The sequence below is a fragment of the Lepeophtheirus salmonis genome, chromosome 4 (genome assembly GCF_016086655.4).
Source record: "Lepeophtheirus salmonis chromosome 4, UVic_Lsal_1.4, whole genome shotgun sequence".
NCBI lineage: Eukaryota > Metazoa > Arthropoda > Copepoda > Siphonostomatoida > Caligidae > Lepeophtheirus > Lepeophtheirus salmonis.
The window spans coordinates 17,655,932-17,669,284 of record NC_052134.2 but is presented as its reverse complement, the minus strand read 5'-3'; the positions used below and the strand labels follow the sequence as shown (position 1 = coordinate 17,669,284).

Sequence of the window (13,353 nt, the reverse complement as noted above, 5' to 3'; positions counted from 1 at the left end):
AAGTCTTAAAGATGCCCCAGAATTGAAAGCCAAATACTTATATACTTGGTCTGGCTTTTTCTCTACAAATCCTTGTCGGATACGGATAATGATTTTTAGTGGATCAAACTAATTTGATCTTTTAAAGAAGTTCGATTAGACGGGTCTCAAAGAACAGTTCAGTCTGGACCAGTCTTACAAAAATAATCAGTGTCATTTAAAATTAGGTATCCATCGATTCTATGGATGAATTACTAATGACGTCATAAATGTTTAAAAATTGTAAACATTGACACAATAACGTCCTGTGAAAGTAAATTTCTACCATATATCATATTTCTACCATTCATAAATCATGATATGAGAGAAAATCGGTACAATAACTGAGACCCGAAAAAATTGGTCCACTATTTGAAAACAATAAAATTTCGATCTAAGGTTTGAAACCATAGTCTGTACCGAAATATCGCTCAAGAAAAAATGGATATTAGACCTATTCTCAGGACTAGTTTGTCCATGAAACAAGCTTTGCTGAACGACGTAATTAAATATATAAGCCAGAAATCTCATCACCGATCTACAGCAGCTATTTTGGACTTACTACCATAAATAAGTATAATAAAAACTTTAATTATGTCTTAATAGTTCAGAAAAGTGACACACCTTTAGAGTGCATAAAAAATAATGAAATTTTTACTAAAGGCCAAAAGCAATAGATAAACTGGTGTAAGTTACAGCGTGGCAAACAACACACGATTTTTGCACAAAAATTACAATTACATTGTATTTTACATTCAACTGTGAATGTTTCTGCTTTTTTTTGCCCATGTTAGTGTTCTGAACATTGATTGGTTTAATTCAAATTGATCTTTTTAACAATTCCTAACAATTAGTTGATTAATAACTCCATTATTGGGAAGAAGAATTTGCTAGATATCAGCTGATATTTGCCATTTTTTCAAAAAACCTAGTAGAGGGTGTTTTAAAACATGGAACGTTTTGTCAAGGACCGATAAGAGAACGAGACCGATTTTAACTTTCCTACCGGGGTTACCTCACTAACAAGTAAATATACATTGAATTTTGTTCTTAGTTGTCAATGTTTCTGCTTCTTCTCTCCTAGTCAGTGTTCTGAACGTTGATTGGTTGAATTAGAATAGGCTCCTTTTAGGCTATGAACAATTCACTAGAGTTATTGAACAATAGTTCCATAGTCGGCAGAAATGGGATATCTCCCAACTGAAGAAAGGTTGCGTGATATAATAAAAGTAACGACGTGTCATATCATTAAGGATAGATCCAACTTTATGACGTATTAGATATCCTCCTTGATTTCCACCATGAGTTTCATTTTCATGAATGTATATAGTAGTGTGTGTTACTCGTTTCCTCCAAAAAGGAATTCAAAAAAAAAATATATATTCTTTCTTTAATTTCTATAAGATTTATGTTATTGAGTTTTTGTTTTTTTGTTATTATTTTTTTGAAATTTGTTTTTTTCCTTCGATTTTTATTTATTTATTTTCTATCTTGTTTTTTTACTCATCTATTATGTAAAAAGAAACGAGAAAAAATATGTTCTTACACAGGTAATTTCGTACAAAAAGAAAGAAAAAACAAAAAATAATAACAAAAAGAAAAAAAACATTAAAATTTATCGCTTTAATTTTGGATAATCTCATCTGTTTTAATGTTGTTGAAAAAGGGGGAGGAGGGACGACTTGGCTCTTTAGCAAGAAGTTAGGGATAGATTTGGGATATGAAGCAGAACCGAAAACTCGGGTTCGGTTCTATATAATTAAGAGTAACAGCAAAAAGACCCAAACTGCTAAAAAGAAGAGGGGGTTCGATCCAAAATACAAGATATACGCAGATCTGGTAAGAACCAGTAGCACAAGGGACCATTTTTTAGACTAATTGTAATCGTTAAATAATGAAATTGTAGACTATGACGTCAACATTTATGTAATTTGGCTACCTCACTTTTAAATATATTGAGGTACCGCTGCTATGAATTTTAATTCAATGAAACCGTATCAAGTCGGGAGTCAGTGTCAGTCGGAAAAGACCCATTGCCCCTCCCCCACTTTTGCGCAATTTCCACAGTTATCAGAAAAAAATCCTCTTCTTTAGTAAATTTTAAATGTCATAATTTTCGAGAAAAAAAAGAAGTCATTTTCCCTCATCGATTTAAAAAAAAAATATTCGTTCAAATTTAGTCTCTTCTGAAATGTTTTAATTAAAAATTTAATCAAATATATTTGTTAAATTTGGCATATATAAAAAAACTAAACTTTTAAATCAAAATTGTCAAAACCAAACGCCTCCCCCCTACCCACATGTAAACCCATTCGTGCACTGGTGGTTGGTGTGATGTTTTTAATACGAGTCACGAGATATAAAAGACAACTTAAAGTCAATTTGTTGATCTTTAAAACGAGTCAATTTGAAAAGGAAATCTAGGAATAGAACCCAAAAGAAGAATGTAAATATTATTTCCTCGTACGTGACACCAAGAACTGAAACACTTTGGGTCTAAAATTAAGACCCTAAATTTATCCCTACAAGCAGTGGTATGAGTATATCTATGATGGAGCTTACATAGAAACAAATCTATGTAACGTAAAAAAGAAAAGAGACGACGCCTCTCACTGTGGGATTGTTGTGGAATGTGACAATGGTTTGTTATTGTTGGAAAGAAATAACAACATATGACAGAGGGGAGATGTCTAATCTACAAACCATATATACATAGGTACAACCCTAAATATATAAGACGTAAAAATATGTTGTATATGGTCATAGTCGTCCTCAGATCCAAACATATATCACATCGTTACCTGTATTGTATCTCGAAACATTTCCTCCAAAAGAAACAGAAAGAAGGTCCCGTTGGTAGTTGGTAGCCAAGTAAGTCAATCAAACCAACTACTCCGGATTCGTCTCATACTAATCAAGTAATGAAGCACGAAAAGATTATGTCGACTATGTACAGAGTGGCCGAGAGTTAGGGGCCCATTTACTGTAATTTTATTAAATTAAGGGTAATGTGCTTAGAGAGTTCGTTTCCAAAGGCAGAAATATTGCTATAGCAGGATGGAGCTCCAGTCATGTTCAACAAAAGAAACCGAAAATCCACTTGTTAATCCTAACAATTTGTAAAATATTTTGTAGGAGAGCAGCTAAGCTGTCATGACGCCTCATAAGATCAGCTACAATCAGCTGTGACGAGGGAGATAAGGAAATAAATGATACCATAGGGTAAAATTATTCCACTGCCGATCTTAAATTCTACTTTGAGTCTAACAAGGACTTACAATTTTAACTTTGCAACAAATCCTCAAAGTTACTCTCCGTCTTTTATGTGGACACGCAAATGTTACATCCGGTCTTGAGTATAATTGAATGTAGTAGAGAAGGAAGTTTACTACTAAAGAGTGAAATAATAATGATAGCAGCTTATGAACAATCATCAAAGATGTGGCGATATTAAACCTGCAAAAAGTACATATTCTTATTTGATTTTTAAATGGGACTCTCATTCTGGAGCTTACTGTATTCTAAGGACCAAGTTCAAAGGATATTCAAACTAGCAAACGAGTTGGAACTGCATGTAATTCAAAATTAGGAATTATAGCCAAAATTTATTTACAGAAACATTGAAAAATTTGTGTCGTAAACAACCATTATTAACCCCAAAATAAAGACTATTTTTGCACAAAAAAAAACAACAGGAAAGGTGTGGTTATTTATAGATGGATATTTTTTAAAGAGTGGTTCAAATGCTATAACTTTTTTTCCCTTCATAAAAATGTTTAATAGCAGCCAAGTGACAATCAAACATTACAAGTCACAAGCTTTAGTCAAGAGGAATAATACTTTCAGGTACAACAAAAATTTGGCAAAATCGTAATCCGTTTATTGAGATTCCATTGGTAGTTGAGGTAAAAAGTTTAAGAAACACTATTTATGAAGAATCAGCAATGTTCGTTTGAGATAAGTTAACAAAAATGCATCATAGCAGACAACATATACAAAATTACCCAGAGCTCAAACTTGATTAAGCTGAAGTCTTTGAAATTTATTAACTTCCTTCCTTAAAATTCAAAGTATCCACATTTAGCCTCAATTGCTGCCTTTACAAGATATGGGAAGGCCTTGCGCACTCTGATGACATACTCAATAGACACTACCATTTACTCCCGCTTAATAAAGGCCTTCATCTCAACGGTATTTCTGTTGGGGACAGTAAAAGCCTGTACCTCAATAGCGTTCCAAATTCCATAGTCAATTGGGTTTGATTTGGCCTGAAAGGAGGCCACAATGTACAGGGCTAGAAATAGGTGTTCTTCTAATTTTTGAGTTTTTTGACCTTGGTCAATCTGGTGGCCCTTACTGTTGTTATAACGAAGTACTAACTTCATTAATTTATATATTAAGACAAATATCCTAGCAGCAAAGCACTTTCAAGGAGAAAATACCTGGATTCATATTTTCTTTCTTATTTAATAGAATAGTTATGAAATGAAAGATGAAATTGGATAAAAACAATGATATAATCAATATTTATATAATTATATTATGACTAATCGAATAATGATTAATTAATTAAGCTTTTTTTAAATTCCATAAGACATTCATAACATTATTATTATATTCAATTCCTTCTTCCATTTCAAAACTATTCTAGTAATAGTAAATTAGAAAAATAGCCTACAGTAGGTAAAAAAAGGAAGAAGAAAAAAAGAGTGTACATACTTTGTAAAGAGTATTCTTTCCTAATATAGGTATCTGTCTGACCTGTATGGGCTTTAAAAAAGAAGAAGAGAAAAATCCAATACATTTTACAGTAATTTATTATAAGATATTTTTGAGGTTAAATTTTCATTCACCGACGCGTTTAAAAAAAAATAGCAATTGGTTTCATTTGTCATTGTAGCTAATTTTACAATTATCAATTCCTTCCTTTTTGGGATTTTTTTTGCTGCAAATTCATAACTACATTGTTTGTATATGTGTTGCGCCAACATAAAAACAATCTTGAACAAAAATTAAGTACAGGAGAAAATCCCAAGATATTTTTCTTCATATATACATACACCCCAATATTTCAATTAAATATTTGAGTCAATAATAAGCTTTGCATTCAAATTTACGTGATAGGTTAAGATACCCAAGAAATTAAGCTATTGTTTAGAACCTTTATTTGATTTAACAGACTTATATTGACTCTGGTATGGCAATTTTGGCTACTTGCAGAGTCTCCATATGAATATTTTGTTGATAGAAATTCAGGATAATTGGTTAAGTATACAAACGTAATTCACACTTAATTTTGAGCAAAATCATAATAGCTTGCTTTTGTGTTTCAAGGGTCGCATATTTGGTTTACATATAAAAACTAAAGATACAAGTTCAAATTTTTAGAAGCCCTTTTTGCTGTAATTTGATATACCACAAGTTAAATTAGGTAGTAGTCATTTTATTTCTTTCATCTGTTGAAATACTTTCATTTCTAAAAATATCCATGTGCTCGAGAGAGAAGTTTTATGTTGTACATAAGGATGCTATAGTGGAAAAAGGGGAACAGTCGCCAGACTTTTTGTTTCTCCCACAATTGCCAAGAGCTGGTTTGACTTGGACACGTCGAAATTCGAGACAAAATACTAACAGATGTATATTATTGTTTTAATCTATTTAAAGATTATACAGTAGTGAGTAGTTTTTGCATTTGAATAGGACCTGCCCAATGTTGCAACTCTAGCTTAACCATAGCCAGAAGGGTTGCATAAAAAAATATTAACAAAATATTTTTTGAGCAATAAATAACTGAACCTTTTAAGTTATTGAAATAATACCTTTGACTCGGACATAATAAAATTTCTGTGTTGGATCGGAAAAATTTACTCTTACAACCCTCTGCAAGGTACTACCATGGCATACAAACTTGCAAATAATATCATAATTTTTTAATTACAACATCTCATATTTCTCTTGCATGAGTGAGTTTTGAATTTTGGTAAAATGATGCCAATGGATAACAAAATCTTTATAAATAAAGCAACGCTTGTCTGTTTATTTGATTCTCTGAAGAGAATTCATTTTAACAAGGAGCATGTGTAGCTATAGCCCGTTTTATTAATAAGAAAAATAAAAGGGGCCACATTTAGGCTTGTAAATCCTAAGCATTTTTTATCGTGCGAGTTATTCGCACACTGTTATCATTATTTCTTTCATTCTTTAGGAGAGAATTTATAAGTAATGAGTAATAACTGGTGAGTCGACGTATGAATAACGTAGAGTAACATTGATGATTTCTTGTATCTACTATGTAAATAAAGCAAAATTTGTCTTTTTTTTCACTATGGACAATGACAATCACTACCACTAGTTATCAAACTTTCAAAGGATATCATTTACAGAAAGAAAAAAAAATGAAAAAATGAACAACCTATTAAAAAAAATATTAGTCCTGGCAAAAATTACTTATATCCTTCAAAATCAGAAAAGTTTACAAAAATGTATTGATTTTTTCCTCTATAATCTGCAAGATCGTATTCAATTGTAATGTAAATTCTGTGACTGTAGCTTTTATTCTATTTGAGAAAAGGGACCGTGGCAAATGTTCCAATCTCTCCTACCAGAATATCTGTAATCTAGATTTTACTTTTATAACAGAAAACCATGACAGAATTTGCCTTTGTATTGATGGGTCGAATTGGTGATTGTCTAAAGGAAGGGAAGGGATCAATAACACAGGGGAACACTCATTTTCTACAAATAAATTCAAACAAAAAAGATAATTTATCTTTGAGCGCTGAATTCTGCTAAGCTGCTCTCCTCTCGAACCTTCTTTAAATTGTGAATTTCACCATGGACTTTTTTTCTGTTTTTTACTTCTTTTTTTTGTGTTTGAATGAGAGGTTGGGTGAAACAGTAAAGGTAAGAATGTGCCATGACACTTTCAAACTAACTCACTAACTAGTTATATGTTTTATGTACGTATTATATATCTCTTCTGGGATGTTTTGTTTCTTTATGTCGGTAGGTTGTATGTAGCATGTATATAATCATGTAAAATGTCATCGGTATTGTCTCTTGATGATGTGGATAATAATATAATGGATAAGATAAACATCTTGAGACTTCTTTTCTTCTATCATTCTTTTTCTTCATTTGGTTGAAAGAACGACAACAACCTCCATAAATGTATCTTTGTATGTAATAAGAAGAAAACATACATATTTGCAAAACTATGTATAAAAAAATATTTTCACAAAGTTCAATTAACTTTTAAGAAACCAAATGAAGCAAAATAATGGTCTTTGTGTCTATTTGAAATAATAATAATAAAATTATATAAAAACGTAATTCTTTTGATTTTCTTCCAACGACATATTTTTACGTAAAAAAAAACCCCAAACCAAACGTTTCTGCAAATATATATATACATATATATTAATTAGGAATGACAACATCAGAATGAAAAAAATCGTGATGGAAGAAGATGTTATTCTCTTATTTTTATGAGGTATCATAGATACCAGAAATAGCCAAAGTATCTCAATCATTCCTTTAAATCCGTTATTCCGCAACGGGGGTCCACAATGCATCTTATAGGACTCCACTCATCAATAAATTTATTTTACAAAAAATAAATTAATAAAAAAACAGATCCAAATATTTGGTCAATGTTAAATGTTCCTTCAAATTAAACTTACTTCAAGGGCACTGCAGATATGGAAAGGTTGGGAAACACTGCTCTAGATATAGAAAGAGAAAATGTTCAAAGTTAATTGGTAGCAAGTGGTGTTGAGACTCGGTCCAAAATTGTTTTATTTTCGGTTCGTTCTTATATTATTTCTTCTATACTGATATTTACACGGTTTGAAAGCGTGGGCCGAAATTTCAATAATAAACTAAAAATTAATTTTCACACATACCAAAAAAAAAGTCATTTTTGTTGTGGAACCGGATCAAACCCGATCAATATTCAGCACGATTTCATTTAAAATGTATTGCCCACCTATTTTCCAATGACGTCATTAAAAGAACATATTTCTTTTCCACTATCTAGAACGGTATTATATAGACAATAGACATTTTAGTAGTGAGGCTGTATCGGACTATACTGTGCATGAGAGTAGGAAAGTAAGCCCAACACATACGCCGTCTCGTGAGAAAGTAAACCCCAAAGAGATACAATACATCAATAAAGCAACTATTTTCATAACAATAGAATGTATATACTAACATGATCGAGGTAGAATTAAGAGTAAATGTAATCTATACTGTACAAAAATCTAAATTTATAAAAAAAAGTAATTCTTTTTGATTTTCTTCCAACGACACATTTGACGTGAAAACAACAGCATAAAACCAAACTTTTCTATAAAAATATATGGTATATGTATACATTCTCTTACTCTGGATATAAAGTATAACGTGTAATAGAAATATGCTTATAGTCAATGTTCTCTCAAATACAATTTTTTTAATAAATAAATATTAAAAAATAGGTTATTACGTCGTTATACAATCTTATTTTCATATTGTAGATAAAAAATAACTGCTACAGTGGAAAGAATAAGATATTCTCCCCAACCCATCCTACTTTTCTTGTCCCTAATATCTAAAGTTACACATTTTTAATGGGTATTACATTGATTTCATTCAAATATCATATCAACTTTGAGACCGGGAGAAGGCGTCTCCTTCAATTATGATGCAATTTAAGACGTACATGAAAATGTTCTATAAGTAATATCCCAACAACTATGTCTCTAGCGTGGTGCTACTTTACTTTATTATGCAATCTATAAAGTTAATGAAACCGATCTATTTGTAGTCCAATTATCGCAAATGGGACTTATAATAGTTTATTAAAAGTATATATAGGGATGTACGCAAGAAAAAATTACAAAAATCCAAAGCTATTCTCAAAAATTAAATTATTTGAAAAAAATATCACAAATCAACAGCTGTTTAAATTAAATTTGAAAAATTTAATTTAAAATATTAATTTTTTTGGAGAAAAATTTAATAAATCCTTTGCTATTCACAGAAAATAAAAAAATTTGAAAAATTATATTAAAAAAAAAAAAAAAATTAAATGTTAAATTTGTTTTAGTAAAAAGCAAAAATTCCTCAACTTAGGGGGGTTATACAGCCCCTCCAACAACTCTCCTGCGGACGCCCCTGAAATTAAATCAATTATACCAAATTTTGAGACAACCTGTGTAACCATTAATAACAATTTATTCAAGTAGATAATATGAACAATGTGTAATGCATGCAATGTAATATAAAACACACACTCCAACCACCTCTACCCTGCGCATGTGTATTATAATTCATATTATTGAAAATGTCAAAAAAACGAGTCTTGTAATGCGCAAAATCTGTCTTCACATGTGTTTAAGAAAATATATTTATTAGTGTTGAGACTCGGTCTGATACCGATTTTTTATAGTAAATTAGTTCACAGTTTTTTGAATAAATGTAATATTTATATTAGTGATGGGAGGATTCTAAAAAAAATCCCGATGCCATTCTTGTAAAAATTCCCAATGCCAAATCAGACTATTTAACATTTTATATAATAGTTAAAAAATACTATTTTACTATCAGGGGCGTCTAAAAAAATTAAATTTTTTGTTTGGAGGGGGCTTGGTTTTTGGAATTTTTTGAAAAAAAAATCCGAAAATTAAATTTCAAAAAAACAATTTGATATTTCAATTTTTTTCAAAATCAACTTTTACTAATTGAAAATCTAGATCTTTTTCTAAAAATTTAATTTTTTTGGAAAAAAATTTCAAAAATCGATCAACATTCAAAAAATAATTCACAAATCCACAGCTATTCAAAAAAAAAACTAAATTTTTTGGAAAGAAATTTCCGAACTCAACAGCTGCTTAAAAAAAGTTTAAAAATTCAAATATTAAATTTTTTGGAAAGAAATTTCGGAACTCAACAGCTGTTCACAAAAAATTTAAAAATTCAAATACTAAATTTTTTGAATAAAATTTCAAAATATCAAGCTGTTTTAAACAAAAAAACAATATTTTGGAAAAAATATATAAGAATCGTTATCGTAAATTAAATATTATTTTCCCTATGACGATCCCCATTCCAGAAAAAAAAACACCCGATTCCTATTTACCGTTCCATCACTAACTCATATATTAAAATGGTAAGGTTTTGTGACTATGACGTCACCATGTTTTAATTTGCACCCCTCTTCTAGCAAATACTTTCCGGTACCAGGGAGCCAAGGGGGCTTTTTAGGTTAAGACTATATTAAAACAATGTAAGGTTGTGTTATTCTGACGTCACTATTATATAATTCCCGCACCCCACTCGTTGCAAACACATTCCGACGCCGCTGGGAGAGGGATATTAAGAAAATTGATTAATTTTTTTTTAATTTTTAGCAAGAGTGGGATTCGGAAATTGGGTGTATAACTGTTGGGTGGTAGGATTAAACATTTAATGACGTCATTGTGTTGCAAATATCGGTTCTAATAACAATACATATTAGTAGACATAGTACACTTTAAATGTGTCCTTGCGTACTACTAAAGTACCACACGGCACACAATACTATTCTGGACCTAGATTTTGGTCCTTACCGTTGTTTGAAACAGTACTGTTATATATTGTATTACTTAAGTAGTCGTTCTGTGCAAGCTAGCCAAACAAGATGGATATCTATATATTCTGCTTTACAAAGAGTGTGAGACACTTGGTTGGAGAAAAAAACTAATTTTAGTTATATCAAATCAACCCAAAGGTGTTACATATCGGAAATGCTCCACTCTTTATACTGTAATGAAAAGAATCATCGTTATTTGTTATTCTTAAAATTTGTACAAATGATGTCCAAAGAGGCAACAATATTTTTGTGTTCAATGATAGTGATCCTACCAAATTGCTTGAAGACTTATCTCTTTGTGTTGAAAACAATCAGCATCGGGTTGATCATTTCACCGAGAATCAAAAGATAATACCTTGTTCCTAAATTGTACTTAGAATATGAAGCTGAAAATTCCCTCTCTATTATGACCCATCACTTGTTGGAGGCTCGAGATTAGAACACTACTTCATATTATAAGATATGATAATATATTTATAAAAAAATATTTAGCCGATTTTTCTGCTGTTTTTTGTTGAGTCTAGCTGATTTTAGAAGTACATCTAGCTGATTTTGCATAAACCCACCTGGTAACACTGAAAGTAACTCGTAATGAGTACTAGATAGGAATCTAATGTAGTAAGACCTTCAATCCTTTCCCTAATCCTTTATTCGATATTCCCGTGTTTCCCCTTTGGGAATCCCTCATCTTCCATCCTGTCTTACTAGTGTGTTATGTGCCTTTTTGGGCCTACTCTTTCGCCGGTGGAGAATATCCTTAATAAGTGGTTTATTACTCTTAAATTTGTAAATAGTAAATAAACATCAATTATAAAGAGGAAAAAAAAGAAATTTATTCTCTAAAAAAATGAAGTTATAAATTTCTTTGTCTTTCTAAAAAATCTGTCTATTTTGTGGTACTCATCAAGACCAATTTTTTGATTGAATTAGTTCAGTTTTAAAAATAATATATAAATAAATTATAATATTATCTAGGGTTCCCAAAACTCATTAGTTTAGTGTATGAAATATATACAAATGGGTTTTGGTTTGAGAGGGTTATATATATATATATTTATTTTATATTTTGTAAAATCATAATAATTATTGTTGCGTCTTGACGAGGGAGAGACGCAAGCTTATTTATAATAGGAGAGATCCAGGATGACCGGGAGAGATGAGAGGAAGAAGGACGTGGAGGAATGAAACTACACACTGTTTATACGCTCATGTGTATTCTAAATATACTCTGAATATATTTACATAAGACGACACTATTTATAATACACAAAACTCAGTACTTAAATACATAAACGAATATACAGGAAGATAAAAACCAGAAAGGACATATTAAATACATAACATCACCCCCCAAGCACCAAATCCATGGCGGTGCTTAAACAGGTTCCTCTCCATGAACAGCAGCCTATAGATCCGCTCCATCCATGTCCAGGCGAGGACAAAGCATTCTTCCTTGTATTTTAAAAGTTTATCTCCATAGACGTGCCGTGCTCTCAGCACGCGCACCGGAGAAAGGAGGACAATACTCCTCATAAAGGTTTTAAGGACCCGAGCACCTTGCTCGTCCTGGGAGAAATAACATTCACCCTTGTTGAAGTTTTAAGGACCCGAGCACCCTGCTCGTCCCTGGGAGAAACAACACTCACCCTTGTTGAGGTTTTAAGGACCCGAGCACCCTGCTCGTCCCTGGGAGAAACAACACTCACCCTTGTTGAGGTTTTAAGGACCCGAGCACCCTGCTCGTCCCTGGGAGACATCTTGCTCGATGTACCCTCATCCAACTCGGGATGATCCACAAGAGAGACCGTTCCACATCCATCAACCAATGATGTGAACGGGAGAGTAGGAACAGTAGAGAACCAAAAGTGCGTAGGGAACAAATCCATTTTTAATTATGTGGTCCCTGACCCGGACACACACTTCACTTCTTGAAAGTGACCAAGGTTCTCTTCCTTCCTCCACGAGGCCCAAACATAGGCACAGTCCATATTGCTCCGCCTTCCGTAAACGAACGAGCGTTCTCCCTATCGACGAAAAAGGGCTACCCAACTCCAAAAGGGCTAGCTTCGCCGATGATCCCACAGCAGGGAGGTCACGTGATCCTGATCCCATCCTCGTCGCCAATGTTGCGTCTTGACGAACGAGAGAGTCAAACTTCTTTATAAGGTGGAGATATCCAGGATGACCGGGAGAAATGAGAGGAAGAAATGGCGTGGAGGAATGAAACTACACTGTGTTTATAGGATCATGTGTCTTCTAATTCTACTCTGAATATATTTACATAAGACGACACTATTTATAATACACAAAACTCAGTACTTAAATACATAAACGAATATACAGGAAGATAAAAACCAGAAAGTAAAAAAAAAAAAAATATCGGATCGAGTTTCAACATTAGTTTTATATTGTACATACATAATATTAATACATGATATTAGAGGTCCTAACTCCAGTCTGATAGATGTTTAAATTCTACCTAATTAATTCAATTATATTATTTAGGAGATATGTCCCTTCATGTAAGTGTTACTTACATAAAAGAGATGGGTACATAAAATATACTAATTTTGAGTTGTTAAAAGCTCATGTTTCTATGGCGAATGTTCACAACCCTTAGATATATTATATATAATATCTTGAAATAACAAGCACGAGGTTTATTTCCTTTTTTTAGATATATGTTTTAAATTACATATATTTTCTAAAACAATTAAGAT

General features: G+C 31.8%; 1 long non-coding RNA gene across 1 annotated transcript; it reads right to left on the bottom strand.

Moving 5' to 3' along the window:
* Positions 1-11,828: 11,828 nt before the first annotated feature.
* Positions 11,829-12,887, bottom strand: LOC139905157 (uncharacterized). The gene is made up of 2 exons (XR_011779681.1): positions 12,249-12,887; positions 11,829-12,189 (listed from the first exon to the last, which is right to left on the bottom strand). It is a non-coding gene; the product is annotated as an uncharacterized lncRNA (long non-coding RNA).
* Positions 12,888-13,353: the final 466 nt, after the last annotated feature.